The sequence below is a fragment of the Capsicum annuum genome, unplaced genomic scaffold (genome assembly GCF_002878395.1).
Source record: "Capsicum annuum cultivar UCD-10X-F1 unplaced genomic scaffold, UCD10Xv1.1 ctg80394, whole genome shotgun sequence".
In the NCBI taxonomy this organism is placed as follows: domain Eukaryota; kingdom Viridiplantae; phylum Streptophyta; class Magnoliopsida; order Solanales; family Solanaceae; genus Capsicum; species Capsicum annuum.
The window spans coordinates 1-25,455 of record NW_025891039.1 but is presented as its reverse complement, the minus strand read 5'-3'; positions in this window follow the sequence as shown (position 1 = coordinate 25,455).

Below are 25,455 nucleotides of genomic sequence, written 5' to 3'. Positions count from 1 at the left end.
TACTCATTTATTATAATGGAACCTATTTTACCTACCATGGAGGACACACTTATGAGCATTTACTAGGAAATAAAAATATTCACTCTGCAAAATGTTAAAATAAGAGACAGTATTTGGGAATTTTCTTCTCTTCTATATTCCTTGCCAATCACCTTTAGTTATACAAGCTAAAATAATCTTCTCTTCTAAGCTAAACAATGAAACTAAAATACTAAAAAGACAAAGAAGAAGCTTCTCTTCTAAGCTAAAATAAAGGGACCCACTATTCTAAGTTGGCCCATGTTTATTTTGTCTAACATCCCCCCTCAAGTTGGAGGGGAAAGAAGTGACACCCAACTTGCACAAATTCTGATGGTGAAAGGGTCCGGCAAGAGATTTGGTGAAGATGTGTGCGAGTTGATCTTTAGATGGAACAAAGGAAAGAGATATCAAGTCGGAGAGATATTGTTGACGAACAAAGTGGCGGTCAAGCTCGACATGCTTCGTTCACTCATGGAAAACCGGATTCCGAGCTATATGTAAGGCTGCTTGACTGTCGGAGTGAATTGGATAGGAATTGGTGAAGGGATTACTAGATCGGTGAGTAATCTTGTTAACCAGGTCAATTCAGAAACCAATCGTCGCATTGAGCGATATTCTGCCTCGGCAGATGAAAGAGAGACGGAGGATTTCTTCTTCGACTTCCAAGAAATTGGTGAGCCACCCAAGCTGATGAAAAACCCACTAACCGATCGGCGTGTGGTCCGGCAAGAAGCCCAATCGGCATCGCAGTAGGCATGAAGAGAAAAGGATGAAGAAGCATTAAGGAATATCCCCTAATTTGGGTAAGTTCTCAAGTAACTGATCACTCTCAAGCCTACTTGATAATGATCAAGACTAGGCTGTTGCAGATACTGACTAAGGGTCAATACAACAAAGCATAGATCTGGTCTTGTATGATTTAAATAATTGAGCTTGCCAATGAGATATCTATAAAGACTAGGATCTGACATGAGATTGGTTGATTCTACAGGAAATTTCACTGAAGGATCCATCGGAGAGGAACCTGGAGGAAGATGAGAAACATCAAAATCATTAAGCAAGTCCAAGGTATACTTTCGTTGGCTCAAAATAATTCCTTGTTCCTCTCTTAAGACTTCCATTCCTAAAAAATAATGCAAAAGATCTAGATTTTTAATCTTGAACTCAGTTTGAAGGAAAACTTTGAGGTCTAGAATCTCCTGTGATTAAGATATCATCAACATATACTGCAAAAATTGAAATGGAATCCCCTAAGTGTTTAAAAAACAACGATTAGTCATTAAGTGAAGCTGTATAACCTTTGAAATTTAAAACCCCTGCAAGTCGGGCATACCATTGCCTGGAAGACTGCTTCAACCCATAGAGAGACTTCTTGAGTCGACAAACCATGTTAGGCTGAGGTGGATCTAGACCAGCTGGAAACTTTATATAGACCTCTTCTTGCAAATTTCCTCGCAAGAAGGCATTGTTCACATCAAATTGGGAAATATCCCACCTTTTCTTGGCTGCAATTGCCAAAAGGCATCTGATAGTAGTCATTTTAACCACTGGGGAGAAGGTTTCATTGAAATCAACCCCTTCCTTTTGAATATCACCTCGAATTACCAATCTAGCCTTTAATCTTTCAAGAGTACCATCTGCATGTTATTTAACTTTATACACCCATTTGCAAGGTAGTGCATTTCTACCTTATGGTAAATGAACAACTTCCCAGGTTTGATTAAGTAATAGGGCATCAATCTCATCCTTCATTGTTTGTACCCAACCAGGATGGGTACAGGCTTATGAATAGCTGCTAGGTTCAGTAATAAAGGGAATAGAATTGAGAACAACCTGATTGGGAGCTGATAGTTCAAAAATAGATAAACAAATAGGGATAGCAGGCACAGTAAAACATGAGTAAGTAACATCACTCAAATAAACACTGTTGCAAATGTAATCTCTTAAGTGAGCAGGTAAATTCCCAATGTTTGTCCTCTGAGATATCCTAGGAGGTGGTAAGGGGTGTGAATCAGTAGATTCAGAAGATGTTAGTGTGGATGAATTAGATCATGAATTAATAGGAGAATTGGATGGGTCTTGAGAATTAGAAGGTGGTGAAATTGAAGAATAAAGGAATGATCTTCCCCCGTAGGAGTAGGAAAAATAAAAGAGGGGATATGAGAACAATCTTCAGCAAAAGGAAAAATATCTTCAAAGAAATGGACATCTCTGGACACAAAGAATTTCTTAGAAGATAGGTCGAGGAGTTTGTACCCCTTTTGATCACCTGGGTATCCTAAGAAGACACACCTAGTGGCTCTAGGATCAATTTACTCCTTCCATACGATAAAGTGTTAGCAAAACATAGGCAACCAAAACATCTTAACAAGTGATAAGAAGGTGTTTTGCCAAATAGAATTTCATAAAGTGTTTTACCTTTAAGAACTCCGGAAGAAAGCTTGTTGATTAGAAATGTGGCAGTGACTATACACTCACCCTAATAGATCATCGGAACCTTAGATTGAAACATTAAAGCCCTAGAAATTTCAAGCAAGTGTCTGTGCTTCCTCTCAGCTACCCCATTTTGCTGTAGGGTAGCAACACAAAATGTCTGATGCATGATACCTTGAGATGTCAAAAAATTTGATGCCTCTGTACTCCTACCCAACTCCATTGCATTGTCAGATCTGATAACCTTTACCTTTTCGTGAAACTGTCTTTCAGCCATTTTTAAGAAACATTGAATAACAGAAAATGCATTACTTTTAGTTGTTAGCAAGTATGTCCAAGTCCCTCTACTGTAGTCATCTACTATAGTCAAGAAATACCTATAATTATTATGAGTAGGTGACTTGTAGGGACCCCAAATATCTACATGAATCAGATAAAAAATGGATTGAGAAGTAACTTGCCTGATAGGAAAAAATAATCTAGCTTACCTAGTTAAAGGACATATTTCCAAATGACAATCATAATTAGAGGAAATTGTAAGGAAATGAACATTTTTCATTGATGAATAAGACAAATGCCCAAGTCTTATATGCCATAACCTTACATCAGAATTAACATTGAAACAGACAGGAAAACAATATGAATCTGAATTGGGACTAGAAACAACATTGGTAAGGCTATAAAAGACTTTAGAATCCTTGTAAACCTCTTGGTTCCTACTAGACTCCTTAGGAATGATTTGAAGTAAGTATAGACCTTTCTTTACTTCACCAAAAGCTTGAGGCCTCTTTATTAAAGGGCCCTGTAAGACACAACTATTAGAAGTGAAGGATAGAGTATAACTGTATTGGAGATTAAATTTATGAACTGAGAATAAATTGTATCTATAACTTGGAACGTAAAGAACATTATGCAATGTGAGGTTATTAGGAATTAGAACACTTCCTATGTGAGTCACAAGGGTAGACTGAGAGTTGGGTAAGTTAATGTTAACAAAAATTTTTAGAGGCTTCATGGAAAGAAAAGAACTAGAGTTGTAACACATGTGCTCAGAAGCACCTGAGTCTATTATCCATGTTTCAAAATTAAAAACTGAAAGAAAAGTTCCAATATATTTAAGCACGGTACCAGCAACTGCATCAGCATTTATCCCAGATAATCCCTCAGTTAACTTTTGTTTTGCTATTTGAATGAAATGCTTAAATTGTTCTTTGGTGAATTGTTGATTGACTAAATTCATGTCAATCATATGCCCATGGTCACCTTCTTTTCCAGACATAACTATATTTTCTCTGATCTGAACCTGTCCACCTCTATTGTTTGTGAACTAAAAATCTTCTGGAAAACCATGTAACCTGAAGCAATCATCTACATGCCCAATCTTACCACAAAAATCATAAGACACATTAGGATTATACTTTTTCTTAACCCTAAGTTTCTGTTGTGGTTGGTTTGTTCCTGTGTATTTGGGTAACTGTTGATGATTGTTCAAATTTAGATAATTGAATGATCTAGTTTCAAAATTAGGCATAGCACCAGGGGTTTTCTGTACGTTATTGCCAAATTTGTTTTGACTCACGTTGCTTACCATAAAAGAAGAAGAATAATTTGGGATCAAGCCATTGATATAGGTTTCTCTCTGACTTTCATCTTATAAAATCAGAGAGTAAGCAACATTTATGTTGGGAAAAGGATTCATCATTAAGATATTTTCTTTTGCCTGAGCATACACATCATTTAGACCCATAAAAAATTGTATAAGTCTCTCATCTTCAAGAGACTTTTCCAGCTTCAATTTACCTTCACAGTTACACATACAGGTGTACTTATCAGACTTGAGAGGTTCCAGCTCATCCCAGAGTCTCTTAAGTTTAGTGAAATATCCTGCAATGTCATTATTTTCTTGAACTAACCTATTTAGTTCTTTTTGCAGGTGAAACAGATAGCTCCATTAGATTGTCCAAATCTATGCTCTAGACTCATCTATAAATCTTTAGCAGTCCAAGAGTATATCACACTATCAGCAATATCTTTGGAAAGAGAGTTAAGGAGCTAAGACGTTACCATATCATTGCATCTGCTCCTAGATTGCAGATCTGGAGACTGGGCATCTAGTGAAGCATCAACACCAGTGATAAAACCAAGCTTATTCTTGGCTGACAGTGCTATAAGCAATGATCTCTTCCATCCTTGATAACCTTTTCCATCAAATGGAGTGTTAACCAAGGCCATTTCAGGTGAATCTGAAGAGTGAAGATAATAAACATGAGTGGGATCCATAGATGGTGGAGTTCTGGCAGTAGAACCAGAGGATGTTGAAGAAGCAGTGACTCCATCCGCCATTGTTGAGAAAGGTCAGATGAAGAAAATTGATGATCCAGAAGATGATTTCTATGAAACTACCTTACTCTCTGATACCATGTTAAAATAAGAGACAATATTTGGGAATTTTCTTCTCTTCTATATTCCTTGCCAATCACCTTTATTTATACAAATTAAAACAATCTTCTCTTCTAAGCTAAATAATGAAACTAAAATACTAAAAAGACAAAGAAGAAGGTTCTCTTCTAAGCTAAAATAAAGGGACCCACTATTCTAAGTTGGCCCATGTTTATTTTGTCTAACACAAACTGATAAACATATCGATCGGGTGCGTGTTAGATCCTCCGAAAGTTATCAACACGGGGGCAACGGCAGTTTTCGAAGACCGGACCAAATAAGGTCAATGCCATATATGATTTTAAAAAAAAAAAATTGGGGACAGTGGCGGACCCAAGATTTGAGGAGTGTGCATGCTTACTACAGAAAAAAATGAAAAATCACCTCAACCAGGTTTGAACCCGAGCACACCTACCAGTGGAGAGTCTTAAGATTAACCTAAATGTTAGTGCACCTAACCAACTTCTTATTTAATGGGTGCTTTTATATAATTTATACTCATTTTCATATATTTTTTATGTAATTATACCTGTTTCGCGTCAAGTTTAGTGGGTGCCAGAGCACCCAAAATTTATGTGTAGGTCCGCCTCTGAATAGGGGAGGGAATTACAATGTGGGGAATCGAACCCTCACCAATAAGGTAGAAGTTCAGGTAACTAATCAATTAAACTACTAAGATTCCCCTGTCAATGTCATATATGAGGTAAATATATGACACAGTAATACTATAATAACAGATAGTATTATAGTATGTTATAACAAATAGCCCACACTTAGTGAAATAATTGTTTAAGACATCCCAGAGAATTCTAATTAAGAATGAAGGGATTTCAAACATGAACGCACCTAATAGGTGCGGTAATCTTTATGTGTAGGCGAGTGAATCTCTTTGTAATTCTTATAACACAATGACAATGAAGGTATAATGACTTGTACATTGCACTCGACAGACATTTACACGCCATTTAAGATAAAGAATAAGAAAAAGGATTATCCTTTTTTGATTATTTTATCTTTTTTCGTTACTTTAATCTATGTTTAAAAATAAATAATAATTAATCTGTTTTTAACTCGTATATCTAGAAAACTATTTGAGATTTTAATGAGGGGTCAAGGATTGGAAGTGGCATCGAAATCATTGTCCAATGTTTGAATTTGGATATGTAATTACACTATTACTGTGAGCAGTTTGGAGATTAATTTGAAATCCTTGTCTAATGTTTGAAATTTGGACTTAAATGTCTGATAATTTGTCATTATTTTAGTCTAATCAAGTGCACTATGTGCTCGTTTGGTAGAGTGTGTTAACAAAAATAATGCATGCATTATTTTTATGTACTGTTAATACTTTGTTTGATACAACTTTTCATTCTATGTATAACTAATGTTTGCATTAGTTATACATCCTATTATGAATTAAACTATGTATTGTTAATACCACCATTTTTCTATGTATAAGTAATACAAAGTATTTTAACACATGCATTAACTCATTTAATGATAAATTTGCCCCTCAAAATATTTGTCAATTTCTTTTCCCACCAAAATTATAGTATGTCCCTGTTTTCCCACCATTTTAATTGTAAAAGCTGCTTTCTATTTTCTTTGTATTTCTCATGGAAAAGAGGTGATTTTCTTGCATCTTCTTCCACTCTTCTTATCAAACATTGTTTGCTTTTCTCTACTAGGTAATTCTATCAAATCTATATAATAGTCATTGTTTGATTATTTTTAGTTTTCAATTTCTTCCTCTTTTTTTGGATCAAATTTCATTGCTGGGTTTTTGGAGTCCAGAAAAAACATCCAACCTTAAGAAACATCAAAATTAAGGATCAAATTAAATGATAAATAATGAATGTAAATGAAGGAGCTGACCTCTGATTTGGTCGAGAAACGGCAAAGCAATCGAAGGAGAAAAAATTGGAAATTGAGTTTTCTTTCTCTACTACATAATTAGCTGCTACTTCTTCAAAAGTGTACAAAGGAGGAGGATATTTTGGTAAAAAAAATATTTTTTTATAAAAATTATATAAATATATAATTATTTTTAATACTTCAAATCAAATGGTGTACAAGAAATAATGTCTGCACAACTAATACGAATACTATTAATACTTGTATTAATAATATAAGCATTGTTAATACACTCTATTCGACATTATTTCTATACACTCTACCAAAAGAATCCTATATGTTAATCAGATTTTTTTAGTGGCAAAGTAGTTAACCTCATTCACTTTAATTATATTATTTTAAGTGCATTTTGAAGTTAACAAATTAGAACACGACGTGCCATGTTTTGATTTGTTTATTATTGTCCATTAAAAGGCGAACACCATTAGGCGAGAGGACCCCTATTGACATAACTGTCATGTCAATAAGCAGTAAGTCGGACTTATGATTTTGGTGGGGATAAAGATCGTGTTGAGCTTAGTTGATTGTTTACGTAAATTTTTATTTTATTAGTGAGAATTTGATTCCCACCTTGTAATTTTATTTTTATTTTTTTTCTCTCGCTAATTTTTGAAAAAAAATAAATTATCATAACTATGTAATTTAATAAAATAAAACTATACTAATTAAATAAGATTTAAGTAAGAAAAATTGATCCCGTTTGGCTATGAAAATCATAATTTTTCGGTATTGAAGTTGAAGTTGGAGTTAGAATTGTGTTTGACCATGAATATAAATTTGAGTTGTTTTAAAAATTTTGTAAGAGAAGTAGTAGTGAAAAAAGTGAAACTTTTACAAATACAATTTCAAATTGTATTTGAAATTCTCATGACCAAACATATACTGTTTTCACCTTTTTCATTAAAGTGAAATAATTATTCAAAATAAATAAATAATTTATCGTCAAACGACTAATAATACTACATGTTACGCATATATTAAGACAGACAAATATCAAGCATTTTTACCTTTTTGTACTGCTATAAGGGTACAACCTGGAGGATCACCTAGTTCCTAAGGAGTCGTTTGCTAAGGTGTATTATTTTTTAATTCATGTATTAGAGTGTGGTATTTATCTAATACATTATTTGGTAGTAAATTTAGAGTAATGTATAACTAATATATGGATTAGTTATATAGAGAAAAGACATATTTTTCTCTCTAAAGTTGCAACAAAAACTTAGTTTAGCCATTAAACTTAACTTGTAATTATTTACCCCCTTATGAACGTTAAAATAGATTATTTTGCACCATTAACGGCTGACATGGCCAAAAAAGAAAAAGAACGCATTCCAGTGGAAAATAAGTGTAAAAAAAGTTGGGAAAGGGGTCAAAAATGTCCCTCTGCTTTCATAAATTAGTTATATTTGTCCATAGTTAAACTTTAGGATCAAATATACCCCCGTCGTTACTAAAGTATGCAAATATATATCACTCTATTTAACGAAAATTCACACGGGCTAACATTTGGTTGAGATGGACTTCACGTGGCATGCCACATCAGCGTCACATTTTTATTCTTTTCTCCTTTTTCTTTTTCTTTTCTTCTTTACAATTTTGTGCTTGGCTTTCTTAGTTACTGCCAAATTATGTGAGTCTGTCTACACTCTATTTTTGTTTTTTCATTCATTTTCTATTGGTAATTATTTGAGTTGTGCAAATTTGATTTAATTACTTGTTTGATTTTGTTATAGAGTGATTTCTATTTACATTCTTTTGGTTCTTGAATCTTGAACTTGGTTAGTAAATTTGGGAATTCTTACTATCTCGATTGAACCCTTATTCTGTGGTACATTTCTTAAGAGAGTAAATATAACTGATTCTAACTCCCAGAAATATTGTATTTTGGCCATGCCTTAATATGTACTTAATGATGCTAATTTCTGACAGATTGTATTTATTGTCACTTGCAAGAGTGGCCGAGTTAGTTAAGTATAGAATCTTCTAATTCATCTATGGCAATTTCCCTTTGCTTTTCTCCCCTCACTTCAAATCTAGTACACCATCCAAGAATCCCCTTTTACAAACCCATCAACCCCATCTTCACTTTACCAACTCCAAAGATTATAAATCCAAATTCCAAGAAAATAAAATGCATTCCTGAAAATTCTCATAATCTTGCTGTAATTCAAGATAAACCCAAATGGGAAAATTGGTTGTCAATTGCAGCAAGTCTTTATCCTGTTTATGTAACTGTTGGTGGAGTTGTTGCTTGCGTAAAGCCATTAACCTTTTCATGATTTGTTAAAGCTGGTCCTACTTCTTATAGTTTGGCTCTTTTATTTATAGTGCTTGCTATGGGTCTTACCTTGGAGCTCAATGAGCTAATCAACTTGAAGAAGAAAAGAAAAACAAGAAAGGGGAAAAGAATAAAAATGTGGGGCTGACTTGGCATGTCAAGTGGAGTCCATCTCAGCTAAATATTAGTCCATGTGGATTTTCGTTAAATAGAGAGGTATATTTGCATACTTTAGTAATGGCGGAGTATATTTAATCCTAAAGTTTAACAAGGACAAATATAACCAATTTATAAAAGTAAAGGGATATTTTTAATCCTTTTTCTAAAAAAGCTTAAGTGGGGCCGACTTTAAAATTTTCACCCATTATTTTTTTTCCTTCTTCCTCACACCCCACCACCCCCATATCTTCCTCTTCTTTACACCCCACCATTCCTTTGTCTTTTCCTTCCTCTATTTCTTTTCTTTTTTCACTCCTTTTATAAAATAAACACATTTTATTTTCTCCTATTTTTTCATTCGCATTTTAGATTTTACAATAGTTGAATTGTATTAAATGTTATAAAGATGACAATAGAAGGAAATGTTATTAAGTAGTCATAGTTTGATCTTCTGTAGATGGAAACTCTGATTTTAGGGCAAGCAATCGGAAAAGTGGAGAAAGGGAGAAGGCTGTACGTGGGAGGCTAAACTCGTTGGAGTCCGATGGTGGTAGCTGCCGGAGAAGGCAGTGAAGAGAGATGAAAATTTAAAAAATTATATATATATTATTTAAAAAAATAATTTATTGACGTGGATCTGACGTGACTACGACATGGCTCCAACGTGGCGCGAGTGTGATGCACTCTCCATTGTGAGAGTGGTATAATTTTTTAAGGGTGGTAAAAAATTCATATAAAAGTTGTTTAGGGGGTAAATAATTACAATTTAAGTTTAATGACTAATGTGAGTTTTCCTACATGGTATTATAGCGTGCATAACTAATACATCCAATTTGGTGGGATTAGTAATACATGAATAAATACGAGGAAAGACAAAAATCCCCTCAAACTCCTTTAAATCTTTTCTAATTTTATTTAATTTATTCAATATGAGTTATTTCCTTTTAATTTATCAAGATGAGAATATGCCTCCCAATAATTTTAGTCATTAAAAAATTTCTTTAACTTAAAAAATACTTATTGGTCAAAATCCAAAAATAAATTATAAGCTTTAATTTTGTAAATAGAATATATCATAAATAAGAATAATTTTTTTTGCAGAACTTTAACACTCTATGGAACACAATTTTATGTTAACAATGATTTTACTGTCTCATTCAAAAGTTACACGTACCTTCCTTCAAGTTAAGAACACCACAAAGTGGGAACAAATATCGTCAAAAACATACCTCTTAGCAAAACCATGCCTAGGGACTAAAGTTAAGTCATCCTTTACAGTCATTTCATAAATATGCAGGCAGATATAATACCGCACCTAAAGTTGTGTTTTTGAAGTGAGGTAGTGTAACTCTCCGAGTCTGTACCCTGGACGCTACACAGTGCTCATAATATCGAAGGACCACAAGCTAACCCACGATTGGTACCTGCTGCAATAACTGTGTAATAAATACTGTAAATATGCATAAATAAGAGAAAGACTTGTCATAAGGTTCAATACTGTAAATATTACTAAATATGGTATCACAATACCAAAACTGAACAATTGTCTGAAAATACTCTAGTCTGAAAAAAAAGCCTCCAACTGTCTGAACTATGGAGTTGATGGGACAAGCCCCCAACTAACTCCATCTACTGAAATAAAACTGAAGTACTGTAACTAATAAGCATGTCCTCGAACTATGAGGACTCACCACTACTTCGAAAGTTGAGAATTTGGACTGCTAAGGGTGCTTTAGAGCTCGTGCGTCTGAACCTATGATATAAGACATCATAGCGCAAATAAAAGCATGCGTCAGTACTTTGAATATACTGGTATGCTCAGTGAGGTAGGCTGATATGTATGAGTTCATATGCATGAACAATAATAATTGAATAACATGAGTATTACTGAGTAAGAGTAAATGCATAACAAATAGTCTGTAACTTAGATCGTGCTAATACTGAGTACTGAATTAAAATACTGATAATCGATATCTGGGTTTATGAATACTGTATTACAGATTATCTGAATGATTGTATCTGACAGTTTTGAGTACTGTGGAACCATACTAAGTTTCGTACTGAGCTGAGTGACCATATTTGATAATCCTAAATTTGTAGAATTGTTGAGTTCTATTCTGAGACTGAGACTAGAACTGAGACTGTGGGAGGTAATCATCTAACAGACATGCCCCTTCTCTAACTGATTTGGGGTTTAACTTGTAACCTCAGTTAGAAGGGTGTCAATACCGTGTCATAGGTAAGGACAAGCTGTGAGTTAACCCTCTCTTACAGGAAGCTCTTACATCAACCCTCGTTGGCACGATAACTCGGATGAGAAGTATTAACCCTCATAATGTCAAGCATGAAGATACTTCAACCTACGCTAGCTACGTATTTATGTAATGCAGGGATTGCTACTAAGGGTCAAACCCTCTGCTGACAGGAATGCCCCCATCTCTGGGTTAACTCGGTGTTGAATCCTACTCCCAACTGAATAGACACTAAACTGATTTCTAGTTTGTACTAGGCTGGAATGAACGATTACTGATATTACTGTTTAGCTGAACTGAACTGAATACTGAGTTAGACTAAATTACTACTGAGTCTACTAAGTTTTCTTGAGTTCTGAAGCTGAAAGAGAATACTATTAATCGTGTCGTGACTGATACTGTTCTATGACTGACCATGGCTCTAGGTAATCAGCTAAATTGTTGGGTACAAGTATCCCTAGGACTCGATAGCATAAATTAAGAACATGGCATAAGATGATACATGTAAACTATGAACTTGATCATCATTCGCATATTGGGGCATTTTGACAAACACCTGAATGATATAACTTGCACATAAGCTAACTTAACATGATTTCATGCTCTTAATAATTCACTTGGACAATTTATCAAGCACTTGGTAAGCATAGTATATACACATAGTATAGAACAACACGTGAGCATCATAATTCATCTCTAATTTCACAAGTCAAGGGTTTATCATGGATTCAAATGAATCTACACACATAGTGATCAATTTCACATAAGATACATATATATAATCATGAATTAAGAACTTAATCCAAATAGCAATCATGGATACACTAAAATTCCAACCATGGAAATCATAAATCAATTACTTGAAGTTCAAAAGAGATTCTTGGACTCCACGGATGGAAGGAACCGTTGGATGAACACTTCACATACCTGTGTTGAAGATTTTTTGAAAGTTTATGGTTGAATCTTGAGTTCTTAATTTGAAATTTAAGCACCTAGGATTTTATTCTTGAGCTAATTGGAGAATGAATGGGTATATTTGCTCTTCAAAGGGCTTAATTTCATGTTTTGGGGGCTGAAGGGCATGGGGAAAAAACCCAAATACCCCCAAGAATGTGGTCTTTTAATGACTGAAAACTAGGTTGCCGACGCACGGGTCGACATGGTACGTCGATGGCATCGACACCATATCCAACGTGTCGCACAATGATCGCGTTGATTCACTGGAATTGGATGTTGGTAGCTGGAAAAAATATTAATCAATGTGATAGTGGATGCGGCGCGCCAAGAACGCGTTGATCCACTGTTTTCAGGTTCCAAAGGGGCTTCAAACAAAGTCCAAAAAATCCGAAACTTGTTCGAAAATACATACGGACATCTCTGATCATGAATCAACCTAAACATCAATATTTAATGGATGTAAAGGTCGCGAAATGAGATTGCCAACCTTCGTAGGCTAAAATGACACTAAGTCTGAGTACTTAGCTAAAATATTCTAAGTCTGGGTTAGCTAAAATATTCTAAGTCTGGGACCCCTTGACAACCTAAAAGGCTGAATTAAGCTTAGAATTTTTGCGGGGTCTTACATTATCTCCCCCTTAAGAACATTCGTCCTCGAATGAGACTGCTGAGACTAAGAGTACTGAGAGACTAACTTACTTACTGAGCATGAACATCTGGAACATAACTATATGACTGATATTACTGGTATTCTGAATTATCATACTGAATATGCATATCTAATGCATGGATGTGGCTGAACATGATCCATGAATGCATGACTGGGATTACTGATAAATTAAATTTATATGCTGAACATGCATATCTGATGTGTGGATACATGACTGAACTGGATCATGAACGTATAACTGAACATGCAATGAGAACTGATAACACGTTTGTAACTGAAATCTGAACATGAAACTGGTTAAGCTTAAGGAAACATTACCTTGAGATGAGTCTGGGTTAGCGAAGAATAGATGAGGATACTTGGTTCGCATGTCTACTTCTGCTTCCTAAGTAGCTCCCTCAATGGACTGATTCCATCAAAGAACTTTGACTAGATTAACTTCTTTGTTCCTTAGTTTGCGAATCTGATAGTCAAGGATTTCGACTGGGATCTCTTCATGAGAGAGGCTATTCTGAATATCTATAATCTTAATAGGGACTACGACTGATGGGTTACCTATGCATTTATTTAGCAAGGAGACATGAAACACTGGATGAACTGAAGATAAATCTGAAGGTAACTCAAGCTCGTAAGCTACCTTTCTGAAACAGCTGAGAATTAGGTAAGAACCAACATATCAGGGACTAAGTTTCCCTTTCTTGCCAAAATGCTTCACTCCTTTCATAGGAGAGATCTTTAAGTACATATAGTCACCAATCTCAAACTCGAGATCCTTTCTGCGCATATCTGCGTATGATTTATGTCGGCTTTGAGTTGTCTTAAGCCTTTCCCTGATCAACTGGACCTTCTCTAAGGTATCAAATACCAATTCAGGCCCTACTACTGCAGCCTCACCCACTTCAAACCAACCAATAGGAGATCTACACCTCATTTCATAAAGTGCCTTAAATGGAGCCATCTGAATACTGGAGTAATAGATGTTATATGCGAACTCAATCAAAGGCAAGTGTTTATCCCAATTACCTTTAAAGTCTATCGCACATGCTCGCAGCATATCATCCAAGGTCTGAATGGTCCTTTCTGCTTGGCCATCTATCAGAGGATGAAAGGTTGTACTGAGTTAAACTCGGGTACGAAGACCCTTTTGGAATGCTTTCCAGAAATGAGAGGTGAACTAGGTACCTCTATCTGAGATAATGGACAATGGAACCCCGTGCAATCTGACCAACTCCTTGACATAGAGTTTGGCATAATCCTCAGCTGAATAGGAGGTATGAACTGGAAGAAAATGAGCTGATTTGGTCATCTTGTCTACAATGACCCAAATTGAATCATGCTGATGACGGGTGCGAGGCAAGCCTGTCACAAAGTCCATGTTCACTTCTTTCCACTTCCAGGTAGGAATACTGAACTCCTACATGGACCCACTAGGATTTTAATGCTCAATCTTAACCTTCTAACATGTTGAGCACTTAGCCACAAACTCTGCAATGTCCCTTTTCCTCCCACTCCACCAATAAAGCTCCCGCAAATCATAATACATCTTTATGGCCCCTATATGAATAGAGTAAAGCACACCATGCACTTCTCCAAGAATTCTCTACCTCATGTCATCTACACCTAGCATATACAGACGACCCTGACAACGCAAAACACCATCTCTCCCTTGGGAGAAGACCTCTACCTTTTGATTTCTGACTGATTCCTTAACGACCTCTACCTTTTGATTTCTGACTGATTCCTTTAACTGGACTAGACTGGGATCCCTATCCTGCTTTTATTTCACTTCGAAAACTAGGGATGATTCTGAGCTACTCTACACCCACACACTACCTTCTGCTCAATCGACTAAGCGAAAACCTAGTCGGGCTAGCTGATGAACTTCCTGGGATAACTTCTTCTTACTATTCTCAACATGGGAAACACTACCTATAGAGATTCTACTGAAAGTGTCAGCCACTACATTGCCTTTGCCCGAATGATACAGAACACTCAGGTCATAGTTTTTCAACAATTCCAACCACCTTCTCTAACAGAGGTTGAGGTCTTTCTGAGATAATACAAACTGCAGGCTCTTATGATCAGTGAACACATCAACGTGCACACCATAAAAGTAATGCCTCCAAATATTTAAGGCAAAAACTACTGCTTCTAACTCAAGATCATGAGTAAGATAGTTCTTCTCATGGGGCTTAAGTTGTCTAGAGGCGTAGGCTATGACCTTATCTCTCTGCATCAGAACACAACCCAATCCAACTTTAGAAGTGTCACAGTACACAACAAAATCGTCTGAACCATCTGGTAGGGTCAAAGCTAGAGCTGTAGTGAGTCAAGTCTTTAACTTCTAAAAACTCTTCTCACAAGAATCTGACCACTGAAACTTAACTTTCTTCTGAGTTAATCTAGACATAGGGGATGTAATAGACAAAAATCCCTCAGCAAACCATCGGTAATAGCCAGCCAAACCTAAGAAACTCCTGATATCTGATAAAAGATGGGTCTGGGTCAGTTCCTCCCTGCTTTAGTCTTTTGGGGATCAACTCTAATACCATCACCGGAAATTATATGGCCAAGGAATACTACTGACTTTAGCCAAAATTCTCACTTACTGAATTTGGCGAATAACTGATGGTTTCTGAGAGTCTGCAATACTATTCTGAGATGGTCTGCATGATCGTGTTCACTACGAGAGTAAACAAGAATGTCATCTATGAAGACTATGACGAACATATCCAAGTACTGCTTGAACACACGGTTCATTAAGTCCATGAAGGCTGCTGGGGCATTGGTAAGACCAAAGGACATGACTAAAAATTTGAAGTGACCGTACCGAGTTTGAAAAGTTATTTTTGGGATGTCACTTTCTCTGACTCTGAGCTGATGATAGCCTGATCTGACGTCTATCTTAGAGAAATAACTGGCACCCTAAAGTTGGTCAAACAAGTCATCGATTATGAGGAGTGGATACTTGTTCTTGGCCGTAACTTTGTTTAACTGATGATAATCTATACACATTCTGAGAGAACCTTCTTTCTTACGCACGAATAACACTGGTGTGCCCCATGGAGACACACTGGGTCTGATGAATCCCTTATCTATGAGATTCTTTAACTACTCCTTTAATTTTTCGAGTTCTACTGGATCCATTTTGTATGGCGGGATAGAGATGGGTTGAGTATCCGGGAGAAGATTAATTCCAAAATTAATTTCCCTTTTGGGAAGAAATCCGGGAAGATCTTCGAGAAATATATTTGGGAATTCACATACTACTGATACTGATTCAAGAGTAGGGGTTTCTGAACTAGAGTCCTGGACTCAAATGAAATTGTAGACACATCCCTTAGATATTATCTTTCTAGCCCAAAGGTAAGAAATAAGTTGACCCCTAAGTGATGAAGTACTACCCTTTCACTCTAGGATGAGTTCATTCAGAAATTGAAATTGGACAACTCTATTTTTGCAGTCAACTGAGGCATAGCAGGAATTAAGCCAATCCATACCGAGAATGACATCTAAATCAATCATCTCTAATTTGACTAAATCTGCTGAAGTGACTTTCTGAGATATCATAATCGGACAGTTCCTGTATACCTGCCGACCTATGATAGACTTACCCATTGGGGTAGAAACTGAGAAAGGCTTTGATAGAATTTCGGGACTGACTCCGAAATCAATTATTATATATGGAGTAACAAAAAACAAAGAAGCTCCTAGATCTAGAAAAGTGTAAACATGCAAATGGAAAACTTGTAACATACCAGTGACCATATCAGGAGAACTTTCCTGATCATGTTGGGACTGACGAGCATAAAGTCTGTTTGGGCATTGCCTACTAGTGGCACTAGAAGAGGCACCCTGCTGACTCGGACGATCGTACTGAGCTGGGGGATGGTTATGTTGACTCTGCGAACCAACCTGAGGACACTGTCTGGCCCTATGGCTTGGCTTGCCACATCCAAAACACACATCACTGCCAGCTCTGTAGATACCCTAGTGGTTTCTGCCGCACTTCTGCCAAAGGGAATTAGTTCGGGTACTGCTAACACTGCCCTGGGGTTTAGGGCCTAGTGCTCTATCTCGGTTGCCATCTATGAATTTTGGCATTAGAGCACTGGCTGAGGAAGGAGCTGGAACAGAGGATTTCAGGTGAAACTGAGAATGATTTTCACCCTCTGACTTTGGCTGAGCGAAATTAAAACTACCTGTTCTTGCCCTCTTATTCTCCCTTTTTTTCTCTTTATTCTTGGCCTCCTTTATCTACTGAGCATAGACTATGAGCCTGGCTATATCCATCTCCTTAATGAGTATTGCGGTCCTACACTCTTGACAACGCTGCTAGATACTCCTGACATAAACTTACTTATCTTCGCTCTGCTATCTGCTACAATATGTGGGGCATATCTAGATAACTGAGTAAACTTGAAAAAATACTCCTACACTGTCATATTGTCCTGCTTTAGGTTTATAAACTCCAAAACCTTTGGTTTCCTCAACTCTAGCGAGAAGAACTTATCCAGAAAAGCAACAACAAACTCTTTCTATTATATGGACCCTGCATCTGCGACCCTCTCTACCTTTTACTGTTTGAACCATGAGTGAGCCACGTCCTATAACTGATATGCGGCCAACTCAACGCTCTCAACAACAGTCACCCCTATGATATTGGTAACCTTCTGCACCTGATTAAGAAAATTCTGAGGGTCCTCATCTGACTTAGACCCGGTAAATGATGAAGGGTTCATTCGGGTAAAGTCTCGAATCCTGGCAGTAGCAGTATTGGCAACTAGGTTGGCCGGAATTGTAGTTGGAAGTTCATTCTAGGCTACCACAGAATGAGATAGAGTGGTAAAGGCTGCTCTAAACTCTGTATGGGAGACATGCTCACCCAAAGGATCTGGATAGATGGGTTGAGGGGCTAACTAATCTCCCGTTCCTCTTTACTAACTGGTCTCCCATTCCTCTTTACTGAGTCCTCTTTAGAGGCATATTCTGTAAATGAAAGAGAAACTAGGATTAGAAAGAGAGTGTAACTGGAGCTCATGCTCACTCGCACGACATAAATACTGAAAGAAGAGAAACTTTTCCTAAAATATCTTATAGCCTCTTGTCCATAAGTGTGGAGTGCAATACACTCATGCACAAGACACTACTAGATACGGCTTTCAGACTTTCTAGGACTCTGTTGAACCTTAGGCTCTGAGACCAAGTTTGTAATGCCCCGAGTCTATACCCTGGATGCTACACAATGGTCATAATCCCGAAGGACCACAAGCTAACCCATGACTGGTACCTGTTGTAATAACTGTGCAATAAATACTGTAAATATGCGGAAATAGGCAAAAAACTTGCCATAAGGTTCAATATTATAAATATTACTGAATATGGTATGACAATATCAAAACTCAACAAATGTCTGAAAATACTCTAGTCTAAAAAAAAGTCTCTAACTGTCTGAACTGTGGAGTTGATGGGCTAAGCCCCCAACTAACTCCATCTACTAAAATAAAACTGAAGTACTGTAAATAATAAGCATGTCCTCGAACTATGAGGACTCACCACTACTCTGAAAGCTGAGAATCTGGACTGCTAAGGGTACTTTGGAGCCCGTACGTCTGAACCTATGATATAAGACATCATAGCGCAAAGAAAAACATACTTTAGTACTTTGAATGTACTAGTATGCTCAGTGAGGTAGGCTGATATGTATGGGTTCATATGCATGAACAATAATAATTGAATAACATGAGTATGACTGAGTAAGAGTACATGCATGAACACATAGTCTGTAACTTAGATCGTGCTAATACTGAGTACTGAATCAGAATACTGATAACCGATATTTGGGTTTACAACTATTGTATTACAGATTATCTGACATTTTTGAGTACTGTGGAACCATACTGAGTTCCTTACTGAGTTGAGTGACCATATCTAATAATCCTGAATCTGTAGAATTGAACTGAGTTATATTCTGAGACTAAGATCGGAACTGAGACTATGAGAGGTAATCATCTAACTGACATGCCTCTTTTCTAACTGATTTGGGGTCCAACCTATAACCCAGTTGAAAGGATATCAATATCATGCCACGAGTAAGGACAAGTTGTGAGTTAACCCTTCCTGACAGGAAGATCTTACGTTAACCCTCGCTGGCAGGATAACTCGAATGAGAAGTATCAACCCTCATAATGTCTGGCAGGAAGATACTTCAACCTACGCTGGCTATGTAGTTCTATAACGGAGGGATTGCTACTAAGGGTCAAACCCTCTGCTGATAGGAATGCCCCCACCCCTAGGTTAACTCGGTGCTGAATCCTACTCCCAACTGAATAAACATTAAACTAATTTCTAGTCTGTACTAGGCTGTCCTAAAGGGTTATATTACTGTTTAGCTGAACTGAACTGAATACTGAGTTAGATTGAACTACTACTGAATCTACTGAGTTTTTTTGAGTTCTGAAACTGAATGAGAGTACTATTAATCGTGTCGTGATTGATACTATTCTATGACTGACCATGGATCTAGGTGATCAGCTAAATTGTAGGGTACAAGTACCACTAGGACTTGATAGCATAAATTAAGAGACATGGCATAAGATGAAACATGTAAACTATGAACTTGATCATCATTCGCACATTGGGGCATTTTGACAAACACTTGCACATAAGCTAACTTAATATGATTTCATTCTCTTAATAATTCACATGGACAATTTATCAAGCACTTGGTGAGCATAGTATATGCACATAGTATTGAACAATACGTGAGCATTATAATTCATCTCTAATTTCACAAGTCAAGTGTTTATCATGGATTAAAATGAATCTACACACATAATGATCAATTTCACATGAGATACATATATATAATCATGAATTAGGAACTTCATCCAAATAGCAATCATGGATACACTAAAATTCCAACCATGTAAATCATAAATCAATTACTTGAAGTTCAAAAGAGATTCTTGGACTCCACAGGTGGAAGGAACCCTTGGATGAACACTTCACATACCTGTGTTGAAGAATTTCTGAAAGTTTATGGTTGAATCTTGAGTTCTTGATTTGAAATTTAAGCACCTAGGATTTTGTTCTTGAGCTAATTGGAGAATGAATGAGTATATTTTCTCTTAAAAGGGCTTAATTTCGTGTTTTGGGGGCTGAAGGGCATGGGGAAAAGACCCAAATACCCCCAAGAATGTGGTCTTTTAATGACTGAAAACTGGATTGCCGACGCGTGGGTCGACGCGGTGCGTTGATGGCATCGACGCGATATCTAATGCATCGTGCAATGATCGCGTCGATTCAGTGGAATTGGATGCTGGTAGCTGGAAAAAATATTAATCAATGCGATAGTCGATGCGGAATGCCAAGAACGCGTTGATCCACTGTTTTTAGGTTTCAAAGGGGCTTTAATGAAGTTCGAAAAATCCAAAACTTGTTCAAAAATACCTATGGACATGTCTGATCATGAATCAACCTAAACATTAATATTTAATGGATGTAAAGGTCACAAAATGAGATTGCCAACCTCCGTAGGCTAAAATGACACCAAGTCTGAGTACTTAGCTAAAATATTCCAAGTCTGGGACCCCTTGACAAGCCTAAATGACTGAATTAAGCTTAGGATTTTTGCGGGATCTTACAGGTAGAATATAAGAGTTATAAGTTGAATGAAAGTCTGAATTGATGTTTTCCTGATATCTGAGAAGTTGTGCTTATGCGAAATGAATATTGAATAGGGGGAGTATGAGTACAGTAGTTCTCATACCTATGCACCTTTGCTAGCAACTAAATGTGGGGTGTCCTCAACACACTCTCACACTTAGTGTTTGCTAGTTCAAAATAGGTGCCTTGTTTGATATATTTACTGAATGTTATGATTAACAGGTGATATTTCTAGTCGACAGCAAAAGGGTAAGACCATGGCTTAACTTTTTGTGATGGAACGAAAAAGGAATAGAAAAACTAGTCGTGTGCCATGACCTCCGGCTCTCCCATACGGCCAGGCTAGGAGGTATGACACTACGTAGGTTATATAAGCTGGCAAGAAATAGTATGCAAAGCACGATGAGTCTAAGTATTCTGCAGATCAATTCATTAACAGGGATAGCCTATTGATAGAGTTTCCCAGTATGGTGTACCTGATAGAGGAGATACACATGAACTTTTTATTTGAGCATCCTCATGAGTGCAACCTGCACCTTGTTAGGGAGTTTTATGCAAACTGGGACCTTTGGGAGCGAGACTCAGAGGTTAAGATATGAGTCCAGGTGGTCACTGTCACTGCTTATGATTTGAATATCATTCTAGATACACCTGAGGTTGATGCTGAGCCACTGAAGCAGATGAACATCGAACCTCCATATGTTGGCATTCACCATTTGTTATGAGGGAACAACTCTTCAACTAGATGGACACATCATAAGGACAGAGACATTTATCTCAAATTCCCCTACAGTCAGATGAATAGGGAGGCACGCATGTGGGCAAAGATTAACTACCACTGTTTCATACAGGGGATACACATGACTGATATGACACGCGATAGGGTATGTCTTATTTATGCCTTAATGCGTGATGGTGTTGATGTGAATGTAAATGCTATAATTTTTTTCAGCTATAAAGAAGACACGCTTCTATCAAGAGTGCAGGTATGGCTTTGGAGGTTTACTGACGAGGTTCCTGAGGGATCAGGGTGTAGAGGAAGAGAAACTAGACTATTGGCCAGCTGTGGAAACTCGCCCTGTGGATGTGTCCCGTACTAAGGGGATTACTGTATCTCATGGTCCTATATTGACTATGCCCGAGTGTCAGGCTCAGAATGACGAGATCATAACCAAATGTATGGGCCACAGCTGCTTCAATTGCATATAGGGGGCATATTTTGGTGTTGATATCGAACACACCCCCGTTCCCCAGCCCTTTGTATGTGATCTCAAATAGTGCAGGATTATCATCAGACCTTTGCACTTTCTTTGTTGCCCAACAATTCTGTATTAGTCTATATGTGTATCTGTAGAAACTCCTTCAAACATACAAAATCTCCTCGTTAGAAGAAAGAACAATGTTCTCTTACATTATGTGTCATTAGTGTAGTCAAAGAGGAGTAATTTTGTTTAGAAAATTCAACCTACAGCAGTGAGGGAAAAAAAATCCTAATTTTGAAATTAGGTATCTGAGAAACCCGCGTATAGTGTCTAGTTGTTTGGGTCTCTTCGATGGTTCGGGTCGGGTTTGGATTTACTAAAAATGGGTCAATTAGTGTTATTTGGGCCATTCCGTTAAGTTGAACGGCACATATATAAACTTTCATAACGAAGGTGGTATATATGACCCCAAAGTATGACACAGGGTCAAGTTAACTAATTTTTTAAAGTAGAGAGGTATTTTTGATCCTTTTCCCTATAGATTATAGATGGTATCATATCATATTATTATTATATAAAAGAAACCATATAGATTATAAATGGTATCATATCATATTATTATTATATAAAAGAAACCATATAGATTATAAATGGTATCATATCATATTATTTTATTATTATATAAAAGAAAGTATAAATAACATAAATACCAACCCTTTTGGAGGTAATTACACTCTCTCCCACTTTTTAATTTCTTTTGCTCTCTCTTCCTATTAATATACATAACATAGGCGACATATACATAACATTCTATGTATATATTAGGATTTTTGTAATATGTTTAGGGAGTTGGGATTTTTTGTAATATTGAAAACATAAATTGTGTATTTGTGTAATTTTTAGATAAAAGAAACCAACAAAATCTTTTTGGGGTCAAGTTAAAATTTACCTCTATTTAAAGGCTCTATGTAAAAGAAACCAACAAAAAGTTTTCAGGCTCAAGTAAAAGTCACCTCCATTTAAAGGCTCTATTGGGGCAATAGTCCATACCCAAACGTGTGATGCTAGGTTCTGTGAATTTTTCGTCATGTTGTCACAGCCGACGCCTCCCCTCGAGCCGTCGGTGAAGAAGCAAAAGGTGAATGAGGTGAAGTACGTGTAGCCGTCGTGATAGTGGACATCTTGGGCTAAGCAGTGCCATGATCGAGTGGCTATTTACTAGATTTTTAAATTTAGGTGCTAATTTTGTAGAATTATTTTAGTTTTAGGTGTTATTTTGGTCCTTTCCGCCTTATATTATTATATATTATAGGGCAAAATTCAGAAATAACATTCTTATCCCCTTAATTATGAGTTTCATAACAACAGTTTCATAATTACATAATATAACAAGTTGTATTTTGTATTTTTGCAAACTGTTACTATAAAAATACAACTACATATGATTTTTATTGCCCTTATGATCGATATGTATTTTGTATTTTTGCAAACTATTGCTACAAAAATACAAATACATATACTACAAAATGTAATTTGATAAAAGTATTGCTATTTTTTATAATTTAATACTTAAATATACTACTTTATGTATTTTTTAATATATTATATTATATAAAAGAAACCAACAAAATCTTTTTGGGCTCAAGTAAAAATTCACCTCTATTTAAAGGCTCTATGTAAACGAAACCAACAAAAAGTTTTCGGGTCCACCTCTATTTAAAGGCTCTATTGGGGCAATAGTACATACCCAAATTTGTGATGCTAGGGTTTTGTCAATTTGTTGTCACAGCCGCCGCCGCCATTACCACCACCATCAGAAGGTGAAAAGCCACCGCTGCCATCAGAAAGGTGAAAAGGAAAGCGAATCAGAATACTCAAGCCAATCAGATTATGAGCCATCGGTGAAGAAGCAAAAGGTGAATGAGGAGGAAGATGCAGAAGAAAAAGAAGAGTCGAGCAATTTCAAAACTTCGGATCAATTACCTCTGACGGATGGAAGCGACATCGACGACGACGATTCGATTGCTGAGGAGAGCGAGGTACTTACTTGCTTTTATCATCTATGTGCCTACTAAAACTGTTTGCATATTTGAACATAGATTGCTTTTCCTCCATCAAGTTCATATCTTTTATTATATAGATAGATTTGTGTTAATGGTCCAAAACACACCTTTGCTATCCTGATATTTTCAGTTACATGGCTAATAGTTGATGCGTGTTTTACTAACTTATTGGTGATAGTTTAGGCATGAAATTCAAAAATTGGAATACTTTAGATGTGTTTTTCACCTTTCGCTCTATAGATGCCTTTTGCTCTATCAAGTTCATCTTTTATATAGATTGCTTTCCGTCAAATAGGTAATATAACATGAATTTTCTTATGTGGTTGGCTCCTAATCGGCGGAGCTAGAACTTTAACCAAGGCATGGTATAAAGAAGTAAATTCACGAAGAAGCACAGTCCTTGATCTATATACATTAGTCGTAGGTAATGCTTCTATTATTGAAATCGTGTTAAGCTTCCCCCTCGGTCGAATTGGCTTAATCCCTAATCGAGGGGTGTCAATATGTAGTATATACATGTAACATTTTTGCCTAGCTGCGCAATGTAATTTTTCGAAAAAAGGGGTGTCGGTCGATACCCCTCAAGCACATGTGACTCCGCCACTCCTCGGCATATTTTCTAATGTGTTGTATCCATAACTTATTCACATGACTTGGCACATCAATACGGTTTATAACTCTGTACAAACTTAGGGAGATTATAATATTGAGTTTCGGTCTAATGAAATGGAGACTATTAGATTAATACATGTACCAGTTAGTTGTTTTGCCTTGCTGTTGTTTCTGTTTGTTGCTATTGCCTCTTTTTCACTTATTGCTCAGCCGAGTGTCTTTCCGAAACAAAACTTCTTATCTTCGACCTTCCCCAGAACCATCTTGTGGGATTACACTATGCTTGTTGTTGTTGTTGAAACTAGCAAAAAGAACGAAGAGTTTTTGAGAATTGAAATTTTTAATGACATTCCATGTTTCAATCCCTTATAACCTCTACATTGGGTTTAAATATAATCCTATTCAATTAGCTAACTCTATAATTAGTTATGTCTTAGCTGGCTATCGAATGAAACTTGGTTGCTGGAAGGCAACTCAACAGGGGTTTTAGGAAAAGATAGTGAAGAAAAACATTAATGGATATCCTAACTTTTAACAAAAAAGACAAAATAAAATGACTTGCTGATCTTTTCTAGCATTACTTCTTGCTTCTTTTGAAGGCATCATATGGCAGTCAAACACTAACCACCACCATTAAACAACATCATATGGATTCCAAACGTCAAGTTTGATTACTCAACTCTGCTCTTTCAATTGTTTTGACTTTCAACTGTTACAATCTCTAGGCCCTGTAAACACCTAATTTTTGACCAAACTGAATGTTTTACGTCATTTAGTATCTTATTTT